Source organism: Bos taurus, chromosome 8 (genome assembly GCF_002263795.3).
Source record: "Bos taurus isolate L1 Dominette 01449 registration number 42190680 breed Hereford chromosome 8, ARS-UCD2.0, whole genome shotgun sequence".
Lineage (NCBI taxonomy): Eukaryota > Metazoa > Chordata > Mammalia > Artiodactyla > Bovidae > Bos > Bos taurus.
In genome coordinates this window covers 106,432,289-106,457,365 of record NC_037335.1, presented here as the reverse complement: position 1 = coordinate 106,457,365, position 25,077 = coordinate 106,432,289, and the positions used below count along the sequence as shown (strand labels likewise).

The following is a 25,077-nucleotide window of genomic DNA, read 5'->3' as shown; positions in this document are numbered from 1 at the left end:
CAGCAGTTTCATAATTTACCAAACAGTGTATGAAAAGCATCTTTCCAAGTCAACCCTGCACACCTATCTTCTTTTGGAAAGCTCTATAAGATTCCAGGATTGGAACACACCAGTCACACCAGCATTTGCTCTACTTTTCATTTTTGCTGATTATCATCTCAATTTGCTGCACTCACAGTGAGTCAGTATACATCCTTGTACACACACACACACGCATACACACAAACATACATATTTTTGCAAAATTTAAGGCTATTTCTATAAAACAGATGCCTAAAAGCAGAATCTCTGTATTAAAGGGTGCACATTACACACTTATAATTACAGATTACACATTTACAGTTTGGGGAAATACCACCACAAGCATTCACTTTAGAATTTGTTTTGTACTCTCAAGGGGGCCTGTACATCTTCTATACAAATCTGCACAAACCACCCACTGCCCCATCACCTTGACAATTCGTATACTATTCATGGACCTTTCTGAGCTTTATATATATATGTGTGTATATATATATATATATATATATATATATATGTATGTATGTATGTATGTATGTTAGTTGCCTTCATTTTAAATATGCAATTTTCACTTTTGATTTTCTTTTCTGATTGGTCTAAATTATTTTCTTTGTCAGAAGTCAGTCTTCATGGTTACTCGAGCAGTGATTCTTAGGTGAAGCAATGCCAAATAAAGGCTTGGCTTCTCTGTCCCACTTCGGTTCAGGACCTAAGGTAGGAAAAGAAAAAAAAGAAATGGCATCATATACAAGCAGTGGTCCACATTTGATACATGGCGAGGGGTCACAGTCTCTCTGACATGGACCAGTAGGCTAAAACTTACTGTTGCTCAGAATTATGGATCAGAATGTTTCAGGGTAAATGGGACCCTTGTGGAGAGAATGGAGTAGGCGGGACTTTCTTGAGTCCCTATAGGAGTGCAGCTGCTGTCTTATACATTATCTCATTGAGCTATTTGTAATGAACCCCGAGGGGAAGCTAGATGAAAGAGGTGAATAGGAAGCCAGAGCCGCTGCTGCTGCTGCTGCAGATGACAGCTAACCTCCACTTGTGATAACCACTGTCTGGGAACTTTCTAGTATTTATGGCAGTTACACATCTCAACAGCCCTAAGGGTTGTGCAGTGATATTTCCCCACCTTACAGAGCAGGAGACTGAAGCTGAGAAGGGTTAAACGATGTGTCCAATCATGCAGGGGAAAGTAGCTGAGCCATGTCAGAACTCTGGCAGGTGAGCTATCGTGCTAAGGGGCCGAGCCAGGATGTGAACACAGGACCTCACACTGAATTATATGATCTTTGGGAAGGTGCCGAGCTCCAGCTGTCCCGGGGATGTAGCTGGAGCCTAGAGCCCATGAGCTAGCTTCACTCTCAGATTCGGGAGGAAAAATAGGCAACTAGCATCTGTTCTCCAAGACAGGACACTGCTGCAGAGTGATTCTGAGCTTCTAAATCGGCAGAAGGGATTTTGCAGCAGGGAGATCACAGTTTTTTGGAATGTTTTGAGTGGTCCCCAAGGGTGTAGGGAACTCATGTTTGGTGTCAATAAAGCACTCTAGGGTGACAGGCAACTGAGGAGGTGTTTATTAACTCTTCTGACATCCCCTGTGAATGCCATGTAAATGTCACTTTTGGGTGGCACTTTCTAAAATTTCAGAGCTCTTTCCTAGTCAACACCTTATTCGATGCCTTACCTGGGTGTTCAGATTTCTTAACTCAGAGGTGGTGGTAGTCTGTTTCCAGCTTCCTCATCTTCACCTCTGCTCATACATCCCCTCTTCAGGCCACATCCGTCTTCCTAATGTTTTCAAAACACCTCAGCCTCACATACCTTCCTGCTTGCATGCCTATCCTCCACTTCCTTACACAGCATTCACTCTGTTATGATCCTTCTGTCCATAGCAGTTTCATGCTTAAAGTTTTGCAGAGTTCTCACTGCTCTTGATCCCCACCCTCTGTGCTCAGCCTCCATGGCCTCCTCTCTGTTCTGCAAACTTGCTAAGCTTCTCCCACCACAGACCATTTGCATATGCTGTTATTGTCCTTATCTGCAAAAAAAATTCCTCCCTTTCCTCCCCTAATCTGTCATGGGTGATTCCTTCTCATCATTCTGGTCTCAGCTTAAATACTACTTCTTCAGACCAAGCTCTTTTCCCTATGAGTTCTTCTCTTTTGTTTTCTGTAACGGTACGTTTTTTTAAATTATTTGGATTAATTTATTAAATATTTTGCTACTCTGATTAGACTCAGGATTCTGTGAGACCATGGTCCAGATCTGTTTGCGTTGTTCTGTGCCTAACAGAATGACTGGCACATTTTTCGTTGTTGTTGCTAAGTCATGTGTGACTCTTTTCTACCCTCTGAGCTGCAGCGCACCAGGCTTCCCTGTTCTTCACCACATCTCAAACTTCTCTTCATGGAGTCGGTGATGTCATCCAACCATCTTATCCTCTGTTGCCCCCTCTCTTTCTGCCTTCAATCTCTCCCAGCATCAGGGTCTTTTCCAATGAGTCCGCTCTTTGCATCAGGTGGCCAAAGTATTGGAGCTTCAGCTTCAGTATCACTCCTTCCAATGAATATTCAGGGTTGATTTCCTTTAGCATTGACTGGTTTGCTCTCCTTGCAGTCCAAGGGACTCTCAAGAGTCTTCTCCAGTACTAGTTTGGAAGCATCAATTCTTTGGCACTCAGCCTTCTTTATGGTCCAACTCACATCTGTATCTGACTCCTGGAAAAAGCATATCTTTGACTATATGGCGTTTGTTGGAAAAAAATGATGTCTCTGCTTTTTATTTTTTTTATTTTAATTTTATTTTTTAACTTCATTTTAACAATATTGTATTGGTTTTGCCATATATCAAAATGAATCCGCCACAGGTATACATGTGTTCCCCATCCTGAACCCTCCTCCCTCCTCCCTCCCCATACCATCCCTCTGGGTCATCCCAGTGCACCAGCCCCAAGCATCCAGTATCATGCGTCTCTGCTTTTTAATATGTTTTGTCTAGCTTTGTCATAGCTTTCCCTTCAAGGGTCAAACATCTTTTAATTTCATGGCTGCATAATAGATGTTGAAATACATGTTGAGTCAATAGATGGAGGAATAGATATATGAGTGAAGAGGCAGATGGTTATCTTAGTGTCTTTCCATAGGCTGGTAACCTTTGCATGGATCCTTTATCCTTTTTCTGAACCATACATACTGTGTTTAGTATTTTCTTATTTTTTTTAAATTTTATTTTATTATTTAATTTTACAATATTGAATTTAGTATTTTCAAATCAGCAATTTACTGAATCTTCCCATGCATCTCATAAGAAAGAAATTATTCATATCAAACTTTAGAGCTCATCTCAAAGTTATAGAGCCAGAAGTTAAGATATTGGCATTTGAACTCAGCTTTGTCTCATTCCCAAGCATGTTCCCAAGGACTTCTCAAGCATGTCCCAAACCCAGGCATGTTCTGAAGATAGCACGATATAATCCTGTCAACTTATTTGATCAGAAGAGAGAAAACATGGGCTTAGAATGCTAGCAAGCTGTGTCTTACTGTTGTGTTCATTAAGTGTTGACCACAATGAGAAACATTTTGCACTGTGACCACACACTTATGCTTTTTTAAAATCATAGTTGATTTACAGTGTTTCAGATACAGGGCAACGTGATTCAGTTATACACATGCATGTATGTTTCTGCTTTGCCACATTCTTTTTCATTATATGTTATTACAAGATATTGAATATAATTCCCTGTGCTATACAGTAGGTCCTTGTTTATTTTATGTATAGTAGTGTGTATCTGTTAATCCCAAACTCCTAAATTATCTCTCCTCCCAAGCCTTCCCCTTTGTTAACCATAAGTTTGTTTTCTGTGTCTGAATTTTGTGAATAAGTTCATTTGTGTTATATTTTAGATTCCACATAGACATTTATGATATTTGTGACATCATATATTTGTCTTTGTCTGATTTACTTGACTTAGTATGACAGTTTCTAGGTCTGTCCATGTTGCTGCAAATGGCCTTGTTTCCTTCTTTCATGGCTGAGTAATATTCCATTGTATATACATTTCCCACTTCTTCTTTATCCATCCATCTGTTGATGGACACTTACATTGCTTCCATGACTTGTCTATTGTAAACGGTGCTGCTGTTTACAATAGAACACTGGGGTGTGTGTGTATCTCTTTAAATTAGAGTTTTCATCTTTTCTGGATATATACCCAGGAGTAGTATTGATGAATCACAGGAGTCTATTTTTAGTTTTTTTTTACGGAACCTCCATACTGTTTTCCATGGTGGCTATCCTAATTTATGTTCTAACTAACAGTGTAGGAGGGTTCCCTTTTCTCCCCATCATCTCCAGCATTTATTATTTGTGGACTTTTCTGATGATGACCGTTCTGACCGAAGTGAGGTGACACCTCATTGCGGTTTAGATTTGCCTTTCTCTAATAGTTGGTGACATTGAGCATCTTTTCCTTGCCCGGTGGCCATCAGTATGTCTTATATGGAGACACATGTTCTTGTGAATGAGTGTATATCTGTGTCTACAATAAGTTTGGCAAAAGAATCCTTCCTGTATTACATGTGGTGTGCTCTGATCATTTTCTGTTCTTCTTTGCCATCTCTTTGATGTTGGTCTGAACCCCTGAGTTGATTTCACAGTTTATGAGGGGATTATCACCTGAAGTTCAAAGTCCTTTCAGCCTCAGGGGCTGCGTTGTGCTGGGGTATCCACAAGGAGGTAATCCCTAAGTGCTGGGTCTGTGACGGCTTCCGGAGGTGTTTCTGGCCTGGAGAGGTGAAGGCTGACTATCATTAGACTCAAGGTAAGTGGTTGGTGGAGGAACTAGGAATGGCGCCTGAGACAGGCAGCGGTGTGCGGCGACTTTGTGTCTTGCCCCTCTGTCCTTGTGGCCAGCCCAGTGGAGTTTTCACCAACCCCCCTGCACCATCATCTCTTGAAACTTCACCACCTGCCCTCCCAAAGGAACTTTGTGTCTCTCTCGTCTTCTTTCCTTGTTTATTTTTGCTTCTACCCCCTCCCCCCAACCCTGCTCCCTGCCTGGGAAAGACCACCCATTCTTTAAGCCACAACTCAACACCTTCCTCTTCCCAGCTGTCCCAGGGCCCAGAAAGAGCTTCTCAGAGAGCTTGGGGAAAGTCCTTCCTAACATCGGCTCTTATTTTGACATCACCTTCAGGGTGCTTCCCGGGCTACCAGGGATCAGTGGAAAGCAAGATAGGCAGCATCGTTTCAAACTGGGCTGTATACTGGGATTCCAGCTCTGCAGCACACAAAGAAGAAAGCTTTGAATATGACTTTCTTCCACCAGACTACCCTGATGTCTTCACACCTAACTGCCTCTCCCCTCTCCTTGTTGAAAGCACTATTTGAAATCTGCAGTGGAAACTGTTCCAGGGCCTGTTTGCTGTACCTTCTGGCTCCTGGGCACCTTTATCAGCCATTTGCAGACAGCTGCCAGTATAGTTCCTGCATCTTCTCTTTGGGTACACCTCCCCCTTACTACTCAGCCATTCACCCACTCACTATTCATGTATTTAACAGATCTTTACTGAGCACCTTGAGCGCCTACTGTGTGCAAGGCACCGTATTTAATGCAGAAGATACAGAGCAAAATGGGAAATGGTCCTTTCCTAAAAGGTCACAGTTTAGAGGAGTATAAAACAGTAATAGCTGCTTTATTTTATATAGTCTTTGAACATTTATAGAATGGCTTCATAAACAGTATATGATAAACCCTGGGTGTTACTGAACCTTTTTGAGAGAGAAGGAAGGAACCTTACTCGTCTCAGAGAAATGAAACCACTCACACCCCACAGTACAGAGCCAGTGTGGGGGCGAAGCTCTACTGAAACCTACATCTCTTGAGTTCCGGTTCACTGCTGTCTGCATTTTGCCACACTGTATTCATCCCTGCAGTATCCTGAATATCATTTGGCAAGCAACTTGTTACATCCACATTGCCTCTCCTTCTTAATTTTAAAGGTCATAAACTCCTAGTCTTTGGAAGTATTCACAGAGGATTGAGTAGCCATTTGTTAAGGATGGTGTAGCAGTGTTGGAGATTTAGACACAATTTAAGCAATCCCTTCTAATTCTCAGGCTGTAACATTTGAACAAACTGAGCTACCAAGTGTTTGAAAATATAGGTTCATTAAAACTAGTTAGCCTAGAAAGTATCCGATTTTAGACAGTTTTTTCTTTTCTTTTTCTTTGAACTGCAGCTGATCACTTGTAGCATGTTAGAAAACTCATTTTTGCTCCAATTCATCATACCACGTAGCAGAGTTAAGGAGGCTATGGAAGATGAGAGCCTGACTCTGCGACAAAGTTTTGACTTTGATTTCTAAGCCCTGCCCCTCCCAGACCTTGGCCCTGGTGCCTGATTGTCTGGGCTTGGCAAAGCAGAAGGGAGCAGTGCCTCCGACAGACAGGAGCTCAGCATCCCCAGACAGCCGACCTCTGAGCTGTCTCCACACTCTCTAAAATAAGATATAGACGGAGATTTGTCATGGGATCACCAACAGGAATGTCACCAATGCTGTCACCAGAGCCCCTTAAAATGTCACTTCCCAGCATTAATTGCTGTGATAGCAAAACAAACGGGCGTTCTCTGAACACTGGCTCTCCCCCTCCTGCCTCGTGATCCTCTCTCCATGCTCCCTCACAGCCCCCTCCTCTCTGTCGCCAGGGACCCTTGGGGCATCCTGACTTGATTAGACTGTGCCCGGCGAGGCGGCCCCACCGCACAGTGACAGATGAGGGTGAAGGAGGTTTGATAAATGTCGGGGGCTGGAGAGGCTGTTCCCTGATTGATCAGAGCTGGAGCAATTTCCCAGCAGTCAAGGGACTCTGTACCTCCCATCCTGGCCTCCCTTGAAATGGCTGGAAGTCACCGTTTGAGGTCTGAGTATCCCAGAGCCCAGGTTGCTCAGCCTCAGGCCTCCCATGGGAACTCATCCCGCTTTGGTTTCTTTGTCCACTCGGGGGTGCAATAAATCGCTATGTCTACCCACAATTAAGATCGATCCTTATTTGTCCTAATACTTCCTAGTTATAAAAGTTATAGATGCTAAATTTAGAAAGCTTAAAAAAATAAAGTGTAAATGATCATTTTTCAGAATACCTCTTCAAATTGCCACAGTAACGTTTTACCGTGTTTCCTTTTTTTCTTTTCTCTTCTTTTACATATTGAAAGAAAAACCTATATAATTTTCTCTTATACTTTTATTAAATATCATAAATATTTCAGTATGTTTATCATTCTGCTGTAAAACTATCTCATAGCTGATTTATTGATGAACATCTCAGTTGCCTTCTTTTCTCCCTTGCCATTTTGTTTTCGTCAGCAACAAACGTTTTGTACTTAAATTTGTTTTGCACCATTCTGGTTTATTTCCTCAGGGTATATTCCCAGGAGTAGAATTACTGAGTAAAACGGTCTGAATGTTTTAAATTTCCTGATACATGTTTAGCGCAACACCCCTGTGTCAGGAAGTCTCAGGAAACGTGTTAAATAAGGAAACATTTTTCCATCTACATTTTCATTCATTAATTCAACAAGCTTTAATTAAGTACCTATTATGTGCTGCTGCTAAGTCTCTTCAGTTGTGTCCGACTCTGTGGGACCCCATAGACGGCAGCCCACCAGGCTCCCCCGCCCCTGGGATTCTCCAGGCAAGAACACTGGAGTGGGTTGCCATTTCCTTCTCCAATGCATGAAAGTGAAAAGTGAAAGTGAAGTTGCTCAGTTGTGTCCGACTCTTAGTGACCCCATGGACAGCAGCCCACCAGGCTCCCCCGCCCCTGGGATTCTCCAGGCAGGAACACTGGAGCGGGTTGCCATTGCCTTCGTATCAGGCACTAATTGTTGTTGTCTAGTTGCTCAATCGTGTTCAGCTCTTTGTGATCCCATGGATTGTAGTCTGCCAGGCCCGTTTATCCATGGAATTTCCCAGGCAAGAATACTGAACTGGATTCCCATTTCCTTCTCCAAGGGATCTCCCCAACCTGGGGATCGAACCCGCTTCTCTAGCATTGGCAGGCAGATTCTTTACCACTGAGCCACCAGGGAGGCCCATCAGACACTAATTAGGGTGAGGATAAAGCAGTGAGTAAAATATGTACAAATCTATTTTATTGAGCTTTCTATTGAGTATGGAAAGACCATAAATAAACAAAGGAGAAAATATATAAGGTACATAATTAAATAAAAATATAACTATTTTATAAATGTCTATTTTATATGAATAAATTATATACAGTCTTGTATAGTATATGGGCTTCCCAGATGGTGCTAGTGGAAAAGAAGTTGCCTTTAAGAGACTTAAGAAACAGAGGTTTGATCCCTGGGTCAGGAAGATCCCCTGGAGGAGGAAATGGTAGCCCACTCCAGTATTCTTGCCTGGAGAATCCCATGGACAGAGGAGCCTGGCAGGCTATAGTCCATGGGGTTGCAAAGAGTCAGACATGACTAAAGCAACTCAGCATGCCCATATTATAAAACCATTATGATTACAGTGGGAAAGAAACAAAAGGAAGGGAATTAGGACCTGCAGGAAAGGTCTCAGCAATGAGGTGACCTATAGTAGATGAAGGACTAGTAGATATAGACTTAGATCTGTAGTAGATCTAAGTCGATGAGGACAAATCTATAGTGGATGAAAAAGTAAGCCTTGTGAATATATGAGGAAAGAGCTTTTCAGGCAGAGGGACTAGCAAGTGCAAAGCTCCTGTGCTGGGAGCATTCAGGAAGACGAAGTCCCAGTAGGAGGAAGACAGCGGTAGAATATGCTGGATCACAGAGGCGCTGAAAAGCAGGTCAGAATCTCACCTAATCTGCTCGCGCTAATTTGAGACCTTGGACCAGTCACTTCATTTCTCTAAACCAGTGGTTCTCAACTAGGGGTGGTTTTCCCTTCCTAGAGACATTGATTTGTCATGACTGGAGGAGGGGTAGAGAATGCTACTGGTATTTAGTCCTGGGGATCAGGGATGCTGGTGAACACCCTGCCATGCACAGGACAAATCCTGACGGTAAAGAATCACCCAGCCCAAAATGTCAGGAGGATCAAGTTTGTGAAACCCTGCTGCGAGCTTCAGTCTGCACATTGGTAAAATGGAAAAGCCAATTTCATAAGCGTGTGGGAGAACCAAGTGATGGTAGCAGTGAATCCTTTTTGTAAGCTAACATACTACACACACAGAGGGCAGCGGTAATGTTGGTCTTGCATTGTTATGTATTTTTTTATCATCCTCCATAAGGGTTTGGTTTGAGGGAGCCACCTCAGGTTCTTTGCATCGCTGAACAGTTCTTCCCTCAGCTGTCTGCATGGTTTCCTTATATCTCACCCTGTCACTGAGGCCTTCCTCTTCGGAGCATCAGGGCTCGCCCTTTGATCATCACACGTATTTATGTATCTATTGTCTGCCTCGCCCAGGTATTTTGTCTTTTTTTTTTTTTTTTGCAATGCTTTTCACTTGCTTAGAACATTGTCTGGCACAGAGAAGATGACAAATAACTTCTCAAATGAGTGGACAAATTGAATGAGAAAATGAGTCAATGCATGGCTGACATCGAGTGTTTTCTTCAGCTTGTTTAAGTTTCAAAGAATGGACTACTTGGTTTAGCTAATGCAGGTTTCTTTTTAGTTGCAATGGGAGTAACGTTAGCTAACCTGTGTAGACCAAGCTCTGTGATCAACACTTACTAAATATGTGTACATTTAATCCTCAAAAAGTTTGGTGTGGTCAGTACCTCTAATTGCCCCCCGTTTTCAGATGAGCCAGGAGGGGCTGGGCGAGCTCAGAAAATTGGTCCCAGATCACATGCCAGGATTTGTACCTAAGCCTGCATGACCTTGAAATGCTGATTTCTCACCAGTTCTCTGCTGCCTTTAAGTTGGAGAACACGGGGTCCAGGAATAATCATAAAACAGTTTCAGGCTTCATGGAGAAAAAGCCATTGTTAGGGTATAATAAAAATTGGCACCTTGTTTCTGCCATCCTTTAGCTCTTCTAAATTCATGAAAGAGTATCTGAGATTCTTTTGCCTCCACCTGCTAATGGCCTCCTTATCTCCTAGGCTGTGCGTGCCCACCGCTTGCTTTGACTGCCTTTCAGCTTCTGCTCCTGGCTCCCCTCTGTTCCTTGCGAGATACACACTATTTGTCTCTATCTCCTTGCATCTCCTCTTCAAATAACGCAGGAAAGGATCTGTCACATTCGATGTTGAAAGTCCTAATGGGCAAATCCTCACACCAGGCCACACCACCATTCACCCACAAATCCGAGGCTGTCTGCCTTTTCTGCCTATATAGGGAGCTCTGGTCCCATCCGCTTTGCTGAGATGGTGGAATCTCAGAGTCACCAGCAAGGCGCCCTCTGGGTGATGAAGCACCCGCATGTATTCACACTAAAGCAGGCATCTGTGGGTTTGGTGCCTCAAAGCATAGCATCCTGTCCAGAACGGTGGGGAGTCCATCTGCTCAGAGCAGGGCTGGTGTGCTTGCTCCAGAAGAACCTGGTTTGTGAGTAGCTCAGCTTAGTGAAGAGATAAATCAGAGAGTGACAGATTATTTTTCTAAGTGTCTTTATTTTATAAAAGCATTCACCACAGGCTCTCTTTCAGTACCCAGCACCCCCCTGGAGTGTAAAAGAAGATGGGATTTAATCAACTTTTGGCCTACCGAAATCTTTCAGTGTTCAGACCACAGCACAACTCCAATGGCACGCCCCTCTAAGAACTAGCCAGCAGCTGGGTGATGGTTTTGGAGAGGGGCAGATGTCCCCACATAACACCTCAATCTTAGGCAAGTTAAGTAACCTCTTTAAGTCTCAGATTCCTCCTCTGTGAAACTGATTTAATAATTGTGTCAGGTTCCTAGGGTTGTTTTGAGAATGAAATCCAATAATATGTGAACAGGTTTGTGCAAAGGCTACTTGCCTTACATATTAATGATCTTGGAAACGTCTTATTTCCTTCTTGAACTTCCGTCCTTCCATCTGTACAGTGAGCAGCTTGGAACTTTGCTGATCAATTCCTACCCTTTCTGATACTAAGGTTCTTGAATTTTCCCAATCAATAGAAGTTGATAAGAGGCCAGACAAGAAATTCAACATTAAAAAAACTAAAATCACGGCACCCAGTCTCATTACTTCATGGCAAATAGAAGGGAAAAGGTGGAAGCAGTGACAGATTTTATCTTCTTGGGCTTCAAAATTACTGCAGACAGTGACTGAAGCTATGAAATTAAAAGTTGCTTGCTCCTTGGAAGAAAATCTATGACAAACCTAGACAGTGTGTTGAAAAGCAGAGACACCACTTTGCTGACGAAGATCCATATGATCAAAGCTACGGTTTTTCCAGTAGTCATATATGGATGTGAGAGTTGGACCATAAAGAAGGCAGAGCACCAAAGAATTGATGCATTTGAACTATGGTGTTGGAGAAGACTCTTGAGACTCCCTTGGACAGCAAGGAGATCAAATCAGTCAATCTTAAAGAAATCAACCCTGAGTATTCATTGGCAGGAATGCTGAAGCAGGCAAGATGCTGAAGCTGAAGCTGCAATACTTTGGCCACCTGATGCGAAGAGCCAAGTCATTGGAAAAAACCCTGATGCTGGGAAAGATTGAGGGCAGGAGGAGAAGGGGACCAGACAGGATGAGATGGTTGGGTGGCATCACCGACTCAATGGACATGAATCTGAACAAATTCCAGTAGATGGTGAAGGACAGGGAAGCCTGATGTGCTGTAGTCTGTGGGGTCGCACAGAGTTGGACACAGCTTAGTGACTGAATAACAACACCACCAGACAAGAAATTCAGGCAAGGCTTTACTGGGGCCTCTGCTGCAGCAAGGGGGAGCAAAAGCAAGTGATAGGTCCCCTTGTTCGCCCCCAGCCAAGGGCAGACTGGGTCCTCATCTAGGGTGAGAAGGGGCGGAGGTCTAGGGCTCGGGCCACAGGGGCGGCTTAGGCAGCTTGCCCAGCCTTGGGTGGTGGTGTGTGCAGAGGGCTTGCGCAGTGCCCTGCTTCTGCTCCTGGCGCCCTGTTTTTGCTCCCACTCTTCAGGAGTGGCAGTTGGGTTTCTGATCTCTTTGTATCTTCTTGTCCATAATTTGCCCCAACTGTGTATGCATGCAGTTATTTTTAGTGTTTTAGAGTTTCTTTGCCTTGTATTGCTTGAGGAGATGTTTGTCTGGATACGAGCACTGCAAGGAAGGGTCCCGAGTCCTAGATCCCAGCCTGTCTCACTTGCACCAGATTCCCTGGGCTGTGGATACACATATGGCATGGGGCCAGTGGAATCTGAGCCAGAAATCAGTGCCACATGCCTAGTTGGCATGACTAATGGTGTGTGTATAGCGGGGAGAAGTTATTAGAAAAACCAGCAGGTCTTTAAGAGGAAGAGAAGAAGCCTTTCTTTCATGCAAATCCTTATCTCCTCATACTTCCTTGGACGGAAATGATGCTAAGAGAAAAGGGGCGCCAGTCCCTCACATTCTAACTGTAATAGGTGGCAGAGACAAGTCTCAAGCTTCTTTTTATAACCTCCTGGCTCCAGGATTATTCCCAAGTGTCCCAAGGAGGTCAGCAGAGAGAGCAATCGCTTCCTCATCATTTCCCTTGTGAATGAAGCCTTCGGAGACCAGATGCATCCACTTCATTATAATTACGTTAAGTGCCGCCTGATTGGCGCTGTTCATCACCCCTCCGGAAAGCGGCTTCGCCCAGTGGACAGACAAGCAGCCTGCTTGGGCTCAGCGCACCTCCCTCTCATCCGTCTGTGTCCTTGGCAATGGCTGTTCGTGGTGCCCAAGGCTGTCCTCTGGAGGAGAGGAAGCAGTGGGGGTAACATGTGTGGCCTGGGTTGACTCCCTCTCCTCCTCCCTGGGGCTCAGAGTAACTGTGCACAATCAGCTGCACCATGAGACCTCTGCACCCTCATCCAGCTCTTAACTTGTCAGGATGTCGGGAGGAAGGTGACCTTGGTATCCTTACAGGTGAACCTCCTGGGAGGTTCCTTTTGTCCTGAGGCATCTGATTGTCCTTGCTGCGGGATTCTGTGTCCTCACCTTGTAAGAAAATGAGGTCTGCCCCATCCTTCAAAAGGGCCAGAGCATGGTGGAGACTGTTCTGATGTCAAGGGCGGCCTTTTGTAACCTCAGTTGTCTATGCGTGGGTTCAGGGAAGGGGGATGTGAGTTCCCAGAATTAAGAGAATGGGGCTGGCAAATAAGCAAAGAGTCCGTGGGAGAGGGAGGCTCTAACCCGGGTATTTAGGGCTGAGAAGGACTGAGACGGAAGGTGCAGGGAGGAAGCTAAGGTCTCTCTAGAGCCTGGTGATTAGGTGTGTGGTTCTGGAGCAAGGCTGCCTTGGTTGACTCCTGATGTTAGTACTTTCTGAGATCTACTAGGCATGCATAACGTTGACCTGGGAGTAAATGTCACCGTCTCTCATTGTCCTCATCTTTAAAATGGGGAAAGTCAGAGTTGGCAGAGTTGTTGTTAGACTAAATGGGTTAAAACATGTCACAGGGCTTAGAGGAGTGCTTTTTACAGATAAAAGGCTCCACTCATGTTAGTTATTATCCTATTGAGAGTCTCCTGCAAATAGATGAGGCACTTCGTAGGCTGCTTTATTTAGTTCTAACAACTGCTCAGCAGTTCATTTGTTCATTCATTCACCAAAGATTCATTAAAGCAGTAGCAAAAGTGGCTGGCATGACCCTGCCCTCAAAGATGTTGTCCTTTAATGGGAAGAAATGGCAACCTGCTCCAGTATTCTTGCCTGGAAAGTTCCATGGACAGAGGAGCCTGGCGGGCCACAGTCTGTGGGGTTGCAAAGAGTTGGACATGACTGGACAATGGAACCGCAATGGGAAGACAAGACTTGAGACGTGAACTGAATTATCAGTTACTGACCACCATGGACCCACCAGGAAGAAAATGTGCTGAGTTCTCTGGGGGAGGAGAGAGGGGGACTTGGCCTCAGTTTGGCTGTTCAGCAAGCCCTTTCTGAGGAAGGAATAAACTGAAGTCAGAAGGATGCACAGTGTTTGCCCCAATGAGGGGCTGAAGAGGCAGTGGAAGAATTTCTACAAAGAAAGAGCCTAGCCCGTCCTGTGACCTGGAAGGCCAATGTGACTGGGACACAGGGAGGGGGACGGGGCCACTCTGTTACACACAGATGGAGAAACCGAGGCACAGCAAGCTAGTGTCTTTCCCGAGGTGTGATATCGAGCACAGAAGGGTTGGGTCTTCCCGAGATGGCAGCTTTTCTTCCAGCATCATTAGGATGGGCACTGGCTATGCTGACTGTGGCTTGCCTGTCACGGGAAGGGAAGCAGCTGTGCCTGAGCTGAGAACAGTGCCTTCAAAGGTGGCAGAGTGCTCCTCGAGTTTCCCACCTGAGTCTGGACCTTATCTGTTCTAATTCCCTTAGGGTTACAGGCTAGAGTGGAATTAATTTCCAAATAGCCTTACCCGAGCTCCAGGCTTTAATAGCTCCTGTGTCCTCTGGGTCATCCTTGTCATGAGAATCCCTGCTCACATCACTGGTGCAAAGTATTTTGGGGTTTTCATAGCTGGGCGCATGCGCGCACACACGTGTGTGTGTGTGTGTGGTGTGTGCGCTTTTCTTCCCTAGAGCTTTCCAAGTTCACCGAGGGAAATGCACGGGACTTGGGTGAAATTTATTTTCTGGGAAGGCAGGCAACAGAACCATTTCTCTCCCTGCATAAATATGCATGAGGTCTGCCCGCTCTCCCCTCCCTGGGAGGCAGGGGTGGAGGGGGAGGAGAGTGCCCTGTGTGACTGGTGTCTCGGCCCTGCCCATGGCTGCTGGCACCCCATTAATCAGGGGGGAACAGCAGCCTCGTGAACTGTGAAATTGGCAGCCCCCTGACAGCTCTGGGCCCGGTGGAGCAGGGAGTCTATTTCACAGCTGGAAGGTGGCTGTGTGGAGTGGGCAAGGAGGGCGCCAGGCTTAGCAGGCCAGAGCGGCCCGGGCCCTCTCCTGGCCTGCCAGACCCCCACGAGCCTTGCTCTTGATTAAGGGGAGATGTAGGGGAAAAGAGAGAGGGACAGGCAAGAGATGGAACACACTGAATGAATGGCCATTATAACAAATGCTCATTGAGTACCTGCAATCTACCGAGGTCCAGGAACTAGGATGTGCCCTTTTAAAAAATATTTATTTATGATATATTTGGTTGTGCCAGATCTTAGCTGTGGCATGGAGAATCTTCCATTTTGCTTTTGGCATGTGAGCTCTTAGTTACGCCATGCAGAATCTTTTAGTTGCAGTACGTAGGATCTAGTTCTCTGATCACAGGTCAAACTCAGCCCCCTGCATTGAGAGCATGGAGTCTTAGCCACTGGACCACCAGGGAAGACCACTGTGCAATTTTGAAAAATTTCTTTATTTAATCCTTATGAATACCCTACATGGTATCATCATGAGCCCCATTTTACAGACCAGGAAAAATGGGACTCAGAGAGATGAACTGTTTCAAGCTGTAACATGTAATAGATCTACGCTTGGTACCCATGTCTCTGACTGTCGGGCTCCAGAATCTGCATTTTACAGCCACTGCACAATCCCACTCTCTGCTGCTGCTGCTAAGTCGCTTCAGTCATGTCCGACTCTGTGCGACCCCATAGACAGCAGCCCACCAGGCTCCGCCGTCCCTGGGATTCTCCAGGCAAGAACACTGGAGTGGGTTGCCATTTCCTTCTCCAATGCATAAAAGTGAAAAGTGAAAGTGAAGTTGCTTAGTCATGTCCGACTCTTAGCAACCCCATGGACTGCAGCCTACCAGACTCCTCCATCCATGGGATTTTCCAGGCAAGAGTACTGGAGTGGGGTGCCATTGCCTTCTCCGATCTTGCTCTCTAGCATGCTATTAAAACAAAGCAAGCAAATGAAAAATCCAAAAAGCAAGAGAGAAGTGTCTCATTCATTCAGTGGCCACTTGCACAGTATACACTCCATGCGGAGACTTGAGTCGCTGGGCCAAGTGCTGGGGTTCTCTGGGGATGAACATCTTTGATGGTTCCTGTATTTGAGAGATTTGGCTCAACAGGTATTCACAGCAGCATGACATATATTTGAGAGTGGGGCCAGTGTACAATCTTAGCTCTGACATTCACCAGCTCTGTGACCTGGGGCAAGTTACTTAACCTCTCTGGGCTGCAGTTTCCCCATTTCTGAAACAGGTACATCGGAATACCCTTTTGAAAAATCTCTATGAGGATTAAATGAGATGTGCCATGTAAGGTATTTAGAATGGTGCTTCATGCATAGTGAGAGATCCATAAATTATTGCTGGGAAAGGTGCTGAAATATAGAGATGAACAGATATTAGAGGAGCATTTAACTGTGCCAAGGGTGCCAGGGAAGGCTTCCCTGGAAAGGTGACATCTGGTAGATAAGAACCTCATCAGTTAACCCAAGGGGCAAGGGGGGATGTGCAAAGTCCTTGAGGCACCTAAGAAAAGATGGTACATTCCAGGAGCTGTAGGAAGTCCAGAGTGGCTGGAGCAAGGGGGCGTGAACAGCAGGAGCAGACTAGCGTTGGACACAGAGGCTGGACCACAGGGACCTTGGACTTTGCCTGCAATGCACTGGGCAGTGAAAAAACTTTTGCTCAACCATGCCCAGTTACTTTCCTTCCCAGGAGGACTACTGAACTGGCGCAATAAGCGTGGATTAGAATAACGGCAGGGAGACTGAGGCAGATGACCACTGTAATCCAGGTGAGAGATGAGGAGTTGGCACTCGCTGGTGGACACCACAGGGTTTTTCTGGGAGTGGACCTCCCGAGTTGACTCTGAGCTCTTCTTACAGATGTGCCATGTGACTTGACTTGGCCGCCCTACTCCGGACCTCAGTTCCCCCATCGGATAAATGAGTCCCAGTGATCTCTGAGGGGCTTCCTGTTCTCTTCCTGCTTCCTGTACTCTTGTGCATGTGTGGGTGCTCAGTTGTGTCCAACTCTGCAACCCCGTGGACTGTAGCCCGCCAGGCTCCTCTGTCCATGGGGTTCTCCAGACAAGAATACTGGAGTGAGTTGCCATTTCCTCCTCCAGGGTATCTTCCCAATCGAGGGATCAAACTTCACTCTCCTGCCTCTCCTGCATTGGCAGATGGATTTTTTTTTTTTTTTTTAATGACTGAGCCACCTAGGAAGCAGTCCTATATCTGTAAGAGGAAAGGTAAAGAGGGTGAAGGTGTCTGAGGTGAGGAGATGGTGAAATATAAGTGGAGGAGAGTAAAGTAAGTCCCTAACCACTGATTTTCCACAGATGTGAGTGATGCATCTGCAGTGAGTCAGGGAGGGAAATCTGGGGTTAGGGACATGAGAGTCAGGAAGATCCTGTCACTCCCCTTCCCCAGCAACCTTGGTTGCAACAGGCAGTTGGGGAAGGGGCACCCCTGGGGTCCTTCCCTTGCACCTTGCTTTGCGGAGGGAAAGAAAGAAATAGAGGGCAAAGGAGAGTGCATAAATGCATGGCAAGAAGACAAGAGACCATCTTTTTGGAGCAAGGAAAATAAACCTTGTCTCTTTTCTATCATTACAAACCATGGGCTTCTGTGTTAGGATGGCGTCTCCCACTCCATAGTCCTTTTCACCTCTTGGAAAGTCTGTTCCATCATGTGGGAGATACACATAGTATAATAATATGCGGGCTTGATTATCTCTAGCTGGTGGTATAGATAAAATATCTGATATGTTTATTTCATGTGATATTTATACACACATATATTGCATGCATATTTATATACAGATATATGTGTGTGTATACACACACACACACACACACACACACACATGTAGCATGATATATATATGGCTTCCCTGATGGCTCAGATGGTAAAGAATCCGCCTGCCAATGCAGGAGACCCAGGTTTGATCCCTGGGTCAGGAAAATCCCCTAGAGAAGGAAACTCACTCCAGTATTTTTACCTGGAGAATTCCACAGACAGAGGAGCTATATAGTCCATGGGATCGCAAAGAGTTGGACATGACTTCATCACTTTCACTTCACTTCACATATATACCATACACATATACAGTGTTGCCTTTCCAAAACTAGAAAATAAACTCCAAGAGAGTTGGAATCTGTGGGACTTCCCTGGTAGCCCAGTGACTAATACTTCACTTTCTAATGTTTGACCCTCAGTCAGGGAGCTGAGATCCCACTGGCCTCACGGCCAAAACCCAAAAATGTGAAACAGAAAAAATGTTGTATCATTCAATAAAGACTTTTAAAAAGAGGTCCACATCAAAAAAATTAAAAAAAAAAAAAAAGAGAGAGAGAGAGAGTTGGAATTGGGAGATCTGTCCCAGCATTTGGAATATTTCCTGACATCCAGTAAGTCCTCATACTTATTGGTTGAATAAACAGATAAGCTAGTGGAGTTTACACACCCTTATGGTAGAAAGCAAAGAGGAACTAAAAGAGCCTCTTGATGAAAGTAAAAGAGGAGAGTGAAAAGGCTGGCTTAAAACTCAACATTCAAAAACTAAGATCATGGCATCCTTTGCCCATCACTTCATGGCAAATAGATGGGGAAGCAATGGAAACAGTAACAGACTTTATTTTCTTGGACTCTAAAATCACTGCAGATGGTGACTACAGCCATGAAATTAAAAGTTTCTTGCTCCTTAGAAGAAAAGCTATGACCAGCCTAGACAGCATATTAAAAAGCAGAGACATTACTTTGCAGACAAAGATCCATCTAGTCAAAGCTATGGTTTTCCAGTAGTCATGTATGGATGTGAGAGTTGGACCATAAAGAAAGCTGAGTGCTAAAGAATTGATGCCTTTGAACTGTGGTGCTGGAGAAGACTCTTGAGAGTCCCTTGGACTGCAAGGAGATCAAATGAGTCCATCCTAAAGGAAATCAACCCTGAATATTCATTGGAAAGACTGATGTTGAAGCTGAAGCTTCAATACATTGGCCACCTGATATGAAAAACTGACTCATTTGAGAAGACCCTGATGCTGGGAAAGACTGAAGGCAGGAAGAGAAGGGGACGACAGAGGATCAGATGGTTGGATGGCATCACTGACTCAATGGATATGAGTTAGAGCAAGCTCTGGGAGTTGGTGATGGACAGGGAAGCCTGGTGTGCTGCCGTCCAAGGGGTACAAAGTCGGACACGACTGAGCGGCTGAACTGGACTGAATGGAGTTAAGTAGACTGTAAAGTGTTGTGTGCCTGTGAATTTATCTGTTACTCCTCTTAACTGGGGAGTCTCAGTCTTGCCTACCATGTTGACAAAAATAAAGAAAGGAGAGGGACAGAAGGGCTCTGAGAAGCCTGGAGGCGGCTCAGCTGTCAGCCTCCCCCTGGACGGCCCCATCTGTGGATGGTGGTGCAGCAGCATCCTGGCTGCAGCGGTGGGGATCTAACAGCTTAATTACGGCCAGTACCACTGATGTAGCCCAGTTGGGCCCAGCCCTGTCCCCCTGCAGATGCTGTTTTTGCAGTGTTGAGTGCTCTGATTCCCCGGTGGCCTCCTTCTCTGGGTTGTTGTTAATTAGATCTAAGTGTGAGGAGTCTGGTGCCAGGCTGAACCTTGCCCTACCGGGCATCCACAGTGCCACTTCTTGTTGTGTTCCAAGCAGTTGATGAGGGGCATTTCCAGTTTTTGTCAATGATATCCCCTGGCATTGCAGGCACATTTTTTCTTGTCCTTAGGAGCTGGGGGTGAATCCAGTCTACCCTATGATGCTGTCAGGGTTGAGCACACAGTTATGTCTAAAACTCTGTCCAAGAATCGGTCATAAATCCTAACTGAATGCTTCCTCCCCCTCCTTTTCTTCAACACTCACTGAGTGCCTCCTGTGTGCCAGGCACACTTCAGACGGAAGGGACAGAGCAACCATCAAAATTGACAAGTCCTTGTGCTCAGGAGCTACATTCTAATAGGGCAGTGGGGGAAAGACAAACATTAATCCCAGGAATCCACCTGTACACACTTCGGTGCAGGGCAGTGATAAGTGAATGGTGGGTAGGGGCGTAAAGCGCGAAGAGTTAAGGCTCTGTTATTACAGAGAAGATAGCCAGTCTGAGAGCATGGCTCCCAAAACTTTAAAATAAATTCCAATGATGCGGGCACAGTGGGGATGGAGCAGAATGAGAAAGGGGGAGAATTATAGGCTATGAGATTAGACACTTCATGTGGGGCCAGGTTACACCAGGCCCTAGGGGTGATGGCGAAGAGCTGGGGTTTTCTAAGTGTGATCTGCAGACACTGGAGAGTGTAGAGCAAGGCAGCAGTGAGTTCAAATTTATGATGCTGGTGGAGTGTAGAGACTGCAGGGCATAAATGCAGAAGCTGGGAGAACAGTTAGGAGATGGCTGCATATAACAGTAACAGTTACCACTGCTGTGCACACAATGAGTACTTATTGTGTGCTCTGTGTTAATTACACTTGTAATACTCCCTAATTAAGGATACTCAGTGGTGAGAATTTATACCCATGGTCCACTGAATGAGGATATACCATTTGTTCACTTCTCTCCAAAGTAGGGGGATTTTAATGTTTGAGTTGTTTCATGCTTGAGTGTTCCCCTAAAATGATTTGCAAAATTCAAGATATCTTCCAATTTTGTGGCAAAAATAGATTTACGGCTTCATCAGTCAGTCAAACAATTCCCGGACAGAATTAGGAGTCATGAGCCCTGGTTTCAGTTGCTGGAAAAGGCAGACCTTCAGGCAGCCGCACACGGGGACTTTAAGATCACGAAATGACTTTTATGTAACTGGCTTTGCTATAATGCCGTTAAGTCAGAGTAATGGGGAGCCAGACTGTCTAAGTTCTCTTCCAGGCTTTTCCACTTGATAGCTATGGGGCAGAGGCAAGCTGTTTACCTCTTTTCCCCTTAATTTTCTCATACATGAAAGGCAATCATAAAATAAAGCTCACTGTAAGTATTTAAAAAGCTCTAATAGATGGGGAAAACGTGGGAACAGTGGCAGATGTTGGGCTCCAAATTCACTGAGGACGGAGCTGCAGCCATGAAATTAAAAGATGCTTGCTCCTTGAAAGAAAAGCTGTGACCAACCTCGACATTGTAGAGACGTCACTTTAACGGCAAATGTATGTAAAGTCAAAGCTATGGTTTTTCTACTAGTCATGTACGGATGTGAGAGCTGGACCATAAAGGAGGCTGAGCACCAAAGAACTGATGCTTTCTAACTGTGCTGCTGGAGAAGACTCTTGAGAGTCTGTTGGACAGCAGGGAGATCAAACCGGTCAATCTTTAAAGGAAATCAGTCCTGAATATTCATTGGAAGGACTGATGCTAAAGCTGAAGCTCCATCCAATACTTTGGCCACCTGATTCGAACAGCTGCCTCATTGGAAAAGACACTGATGCTGGGAAAGATTGAGGGCAGGAGAGAGAAAGGGGTGACAGAGGATGAGATGGTTGGATGGCATCATGGATTCAATGAACACGACTTTGAACAAACTACAGGAAGTGGTGGAGGACAGGGAAGCCTGGCATACTGTAGTCTGTGGGATTGTAAAAAGTCAGACATGACTGCGATTGAACAACAAAAATATGCACTGTTTAGTACCATGGCTTGGCCTGCCCAGGGACCATTTTTATCATTAGCCCTTGCCACAATCCACTCTTATTTCTGAGGGGGTCTCAGAAATTTTCCTCTCAGAAATTAAACTTGTTTAATACCCTCAATTAAACCAGTTGAGGGTATTGTTTAATAACTAACCCAGGGCAGCAGACATGAACTTTGACCTCAGAAATCAGAACCAAGGTACCTGAGTTCTCTGGCCAGGTGATTATATTAATCTTATGGATGTCTGAAGCTTGTAACTAATTTCTCTTCTCTGTGTTATCTGCTGGGATGCTCAGAGTCTCATATGAAGCTGCAACTCTAGGAAGTGTTCATTTTTATGTTACTTTTGATTAGTGCTCTTTCCCTTGGGTTGATCTTTATATCCTTATATCTGTTGCTCTTTCTTGTGGATTACATCTTTCTTTAAAATTCTCTGAAAGTATATTTTATTTTAGATCATGTAATAAAGTGTATTTTAACCATGTAACAGTGTATAATACAATATATGTATATACATGATATAAATATATAAATACAAATATATATGGCTTCCCTGATGGTTCAGTCGTAAAGAATTCACCTGCCAATGCAGAAGACATGTGTTCGACCCCTGCACCAGGAAGATTCCCTGGAGACAGAAATGGTGACTCCAGTATTTTTGCCTGGAAAATTCCAGAGACAGAGGAGTCTGGCAGACTATGGTCCACAGAGTCACAAAGAATTGGACACAACATAGTGACTGAACAACAATATATGTCGTATATATGCTACATATATAGTCTTACCACTGAATTAGAACAAATATAAATATTTTGTAGTATACATCAGTTCAGTCGCTCAGTCGTGTCTGACTCTCTGCGACCCCATGAACTGCAGCATGCCAGGCCTCCCTGTCCATCACCAACTCCCAGAGTTTACCCAAACCCACGTCCATTGAGTCAGTGATGCCATCCAACCACTTAATAATCTGTCATCCCCTTCTCCTCCTGCCTCCAATCTTTCCCAGCATCAGGGTCTTTTCAAATGAGTCAGCTCTTCGCATCAGGTGGCCAAAGTATTGGAGTTTCAGCTTCAACATCAGTCCCTCCAATGAACACCCAGGACTGATCTCCTTTAGAATGGACTGGTTGGATCTCCTTGCAGTCCAAGGGACTCTCAAGAGTCTTCTGCAACAACACAGTTCAAAAGCATCAATTCTTTGGTGTTCAGCTTTCTTTATAATCCAACTCTCACATCCATACATGACTACTGGAAAAACAATAGCCTTGATTAGACAGACCTTTGTTGGCAAAGTAATGTCTCTGCTTTTTAATATGCTGTCTAGGTTGGTCATAACTTTCCTTCCAAGGAGCAAGCGTCTTTTAATTTCATGGCTGCAGTCACCATCCGCAGTGATTTTGGAGCCCAGAAAAATAAAGTCAGCCACTGTACATCAGATATATTTTTATAAATAAAATGCTAAATGAAACAGTTAAATAATTTTCTCCATTGCTTGCATTCCTCACTTCCCTAGACTTGATGTTTCCCTTCTATTTGAATGTTTATTCTTTTACTTTATGATCATATCTGGGCTGGTCTCCCGTGCTTTAAAATTTTATATTTTATCACACTCAGGCCAGCAGTGTATATAATTCATGTTTTCCCAAGCTCTAACAATACTTATTATCAACAGCTTATATTTTGTCCTTCAAATGAAATTATGATTCTAATGGTTATTTAATTTGCATGTTAGAGATTGCTAATATCTTTTATTAAAGCTTATTTTTCTGTCAATTTCCACATTTATATCCAAATAGCATATTTTTCTAGTCGGTTATTTTTTCTTATTGATAATAACCAAATTAAGAAAAATAAGTTACCCTTTGTCATTTGAAAATACTTTCTTCCAATCTATGACTTATATATTAATTTTTTTTAGAGTAATCTCCTCATTTTTATAATTTTCACTACAATGCTATATAAATTATTTTTATTTCTAATTCATATTTCTTGTGAATGATGGAAAAAAGTCTTTCACTCTTGGCATGTTTTAATAATGTTCCTGTATTTTTTAGGAAGATCCGCTAGAGAAGGGAAGGGCTACCCACTCCAGTATTCTGACCTGGAGGATTCCATGGACTGTATAGTCCATGGGCTCACAAAGAGTCTGACGCTACTGAGTGACTTTCACTTTCACTTATTCTAAATTCTTAAGATTTGGCTTGATACCTGAATCTTTAGATATGGGTTTGTTTGTATATGGTATGATTTAGAGACTAATGGCTTTATGCTTCACGTGGATAGCTGGTTTTTATGTCAGCTCCCCTAAGAGTCCATCTCTGCGTCTTTACTCCACTGGTTCATAACATCACTGTCATATAACAAGTTTCTGTCTGTAGAGGACAGTTTCTGAGATTGCTTCCTTTTTACTGGCCTACTTATTGATCTGTGCTCTAGCAACATTCTGCTTTTAATTACTAAAATTTTATAATGTCTTATAATTTTATAATGGTATCAGATAGGGCAGGGCTCCTCACTGTTCTCACTTAAATATCTTAGCTGCTCTTCTCTCTTTACTCTTCTGGGTGAATTTTAAGATAACTTTCTCCCATTTTAGGAAACATTTTGCTGTGATTGGTATAGTGATTACATAAAATTTACAGATTGGTTCCCTGGTGGCTCAGAGGTTAAAGCGTCTGCCTAGAATGCAGGAGACCCGGGTTCGATCCCTGGGTTGGGAAGATCCCCTGGAGAAGGAAATGGCAACCCACTCTAGTACTCTTGTCTGGAGAATCCCATGGAGGGAGGAGCCTGGTAGGCTACAGTCCATGGGGTTGCAAAGAGTTGGACATGACTGAGCGACTTCACTTTTTTGCAAAACTCACAAAACTCAGACTTCCCATCCTTGAAATAATAGGTCTCTTTCTTTGTCTTCTTTTATGTCTTTGAATAGAGCTTTAGAAGCTTTATCCATACACCTATCATACCCTGTTTATTATATTTAACTTCCAGTAGCATCCCCACTTTCTATTATTATTGCAAATTGTATCTTTTCATTTTTATTGTATATCTTAATTTTTGCTTTCCTGTGTATAGATATTCTGGTTTTTCATTGAATCCCAAAATATGAGTAATTATTTTATTATTTTTTTTACCTATGGATTTTTCTGTGTAAAAAAAATCATATTCTATACCATTAACAGTCACTTTGAAAATCTGTATACTATCTTATCTTTGTTTTCTCTTCTCCTTTTGCATGGACAGTCATTTTTGTTCATGACTTTAAGGGGAAGAATACTAAAACCCTTCCATTATGCGTTATGTTTCTGTAGTGTTCCGTAGATACGGCACCCCACTCCAGGACTATTGCCTGGAAAATCCCATAGACAGAGGAGCCTCGTAGGCTACAGTCCATGGGGTCGCAAAGAGTCGGACACGACTGAGCGACTTC

At 44.1% G+C, this 25,077-nt stretch overlaps 1 protein-coding gene and 1 non-coding gene across 5 annotated transcripts in view; both read left to right on the top strand.

The window, feature by feature from the left end:
• The window catches only part of ASTN2 (astrotactin 2), a 1,047,916-nt gene that overhangs the window by 233,213 nt on the left and 789,626 nt on the right, over positions 1–25,077 (top strand). The window lies entirely within an intron of this gene.
• TRNAS-AGA (transfer RNA serine (anticodon AGA)) lies at positions 24,296–24,367 on the top strand. The gene has a single exon. It is a non-coding gene; the product is annotated as a tRNA-Ser (tRNA).